We start from the raw sequence: 2,867 nt of genomic DNA, 5'->3' as shown, positions 1-2,867 counted from the left end.
TGGCTTCAGATAAAGAGTGAGGTGTCTATATTTGAGGGACTTTAGCGTAATTGAGATATTGTGCACTCATGGTTGATCAATTTGTTTCACAGTCTAGACTATGAGATAACGATACTTTGGAACATGTGTCATATACCTTGATGTACCAGAATTACAAACCTAAGATTGGAATTTTGGAATTCGACACCATCATTAGCTTTTGTAATTCATTTAAACGGAGGTACATTTTTTAAGCCGGGATTTCGTGATTTCAAATTCATATATCAAACCTAGAGATATACACATACGGGCATGTTCAAACTTTATAATCATCCACTTTATTCATACACATACACATTTTTTGCTTTTGTCATCATATTTATAGGATAAATACATTTGAATTTCATTTATATTGGACCGTATGATGGTATTTGCTTGTAGTAGCTCAATGATCCATATTTGAATTGAATGGACACTCTAAGTTTCGAGTTGGAGACATTGATTTTCAAAACTTCAACATTTTTTTGCGTGCAAAACAAACAAATTGTCGGCCATGATATCATAGTCAGCCGTACAAGAGCAGAATATAATTTCAGGCGCCAAAAGCTTTCAAACTTCTTGCTCACATCGAAATATCTCGCGCATGAAAGTTTAGTCCTGCGATATTCCTGTTTTACCCCTGCCACATGAACGAAAAAGGGCTGCTTTGGTAACTCCATTGTTTTGCCCTCTTTGCCCCCAACATTCTTCCCCAGAGCCCCTCCCCATCCCCTCTCCGTCCCCCCAACCACGGCAAGCCGCTGAATCTAGTCCTCCGCTGCAGTGGTGGACCTCACACCCCGTCGGATCTACGTTCCGCACCTTGGAACCCCCAACTGCCAACTCACCACTTCACTGGAGCCGCTTCAGCGACTGGCTTGTCCATTGCTATAGATCTCCTTGACCGCCATGATGGTCCACCGCACCAGATCTGCTTAACCGGCACCCTCATCCACCACAGTGTAGGCCCTTCATTGACTCCCTCGTCCTCCCCTTCGCTGGCCCTTCATACAAGCCCTCGTCCGCCGCAACAGATCCACCTCACCGAAAGCACTGTAAAACGCGCCTGCAGAAGCCTTCGTTCCCGGCACTGGACCCGCTCCATGGACTCCATATCCAACTCCATCGGCCCTGCTTTACCGACGCCGCAGCCTCATCAGGTTATTTCGATTTGTACTCCTTCGGTTTTTCTCTTTATCGTGCAACTGCTCACTTAGCACAGATGAGCTTTCTTGTATGTCGATAGGCACAGCAACCGTAGCACTGGAGCCGCTTCATCGATGGCGACAGCCGGCACAAACTCAACCGCAAAACAAGCACCATTGATGATCCTTAGCTATCAAGTATGACAACGATACCCATACGCCGCCGAGAATCAGGTACTATTATCCAACGGCCGGCACCTACGTTCACTTTCCTCGCATAAGCACCGCACCTTTGAATTTCTTCAGGGCATCATTTAGTTTTTCATGAGACGCGTTATTCTACTTGCACCTGTAGGGCCATACTTCTGGCAGTGAACATGTTACATGTGCTAAATTACATACCAGTGCACCTATAGTTAATATGCTTTAGTTTTGTCCTAAGTATTACTGTACTTCCTAGATATCACTGCCTACTATTTTACTTCTTGAATGCTATATTTATGATAATGGTGTTGTTCTGATGGCACATGTTGGTTCCATCAGATTGCTTAATGTTCTCTATGCTTAATTACACATGAGCAAACTATCATGTGGTTCCGCTGCTTTTTGTTCGTTTTACCCTACATTTTCTGATGCTAGCTATTACATCACTGCTCCGAGCCTGTGTTCATTACTTGTTTGTGTATTCTTGATCTTCCCAAGTTGCATGACTAATTTGATGCTTCTATTAATTATGGAGCTGCCAACCCCATCAAGCAAAATATTTGTTCTTTTGGGGCTGGCACCTCGAACAAGCATAAAAATAGAAAGAAGCATATATATTGTCGGGTGTGCACACACACTTCTTTCATTAGTTTAGATGAACCATTGATGATCAATTCGGGTCAGTGCATGCGGTTAAAATTAATTTTACCTAAATAGGGGGTGCAGAATAAACAATAACAACTAGATTTGCAACCATAGGATGCTGACGATATCTTCAAAGAACATTGCAACAACAGCGAGGCTTGCTACGTCTTGAGCTTGCGTTGGTTTTCCTTGAAGAGGAAAGGGTGATGCAGCAATAGTAGCGTAAGTATTTCCCTCATTTTTTGAGAACCAAGGTATCAATCCAGTATGAGGCTCCTCAAAAGTCCCACGCACCTACACAAACAAACAAAGAACTCGCAACCAACGCAATAAAGGGGTTGTCAATCCCTTCAGGGCCACTTGCGAAAGTGAGATCTGATAGAGATAGTATGATAAGATAAATATATTTTTGGTATTTCATAATATAGATGCAAAAAGTAAAGATGCAAATAAAAGTAGATTGAAAGCTTATATGATAAAAGATAGACCCGAGGGCCATAGTTTTCACTACTGGCTTCTCTCAAGATAGCATAAGTATTACGGTGGGTGTACAAATTACTGGCGAGCAATTGATAGAAAAGCGAACAATTATGAGATTATCTAGGCATGATCATGTATATATGCATCACGTCCGTGACAAGTAGACCGGCTCTTGCATGCATCTACTACTATTACTCCACACATCAACCGACTCCTGCCTGCATCTAGAGTATTAAGTTCATAAAGAATAGAGTAACGCATTAAGAAAGATGACATGATGTAGAGGAATAAACTCATGCAATATGATATAAACCCCATCTTTTTATCCTCGATGGCAACAATACAATACGTGCCTTGCTGCCCTTGCTGTCACTG

This window comes from Triticum dicoccoides, chromosome 4B (genome assembly GCF_002162155.2).
Source record: "Triticum dicoccoides isolate Atlit2015 ecotype Zavitan chromosome 4B, WEW_v2.0, whole genome shotgun sequence".
NCBI classification, from domain to species: domain Eukaryota; kingdom Viridiplantae; phylum Streptophyta; class Magnoliopsida; order Poales; family Poaceae; genus Triticum; species Triticum dicoccoides.
This window is presented reverse-complemented; position numbering follows the sequence as displayed.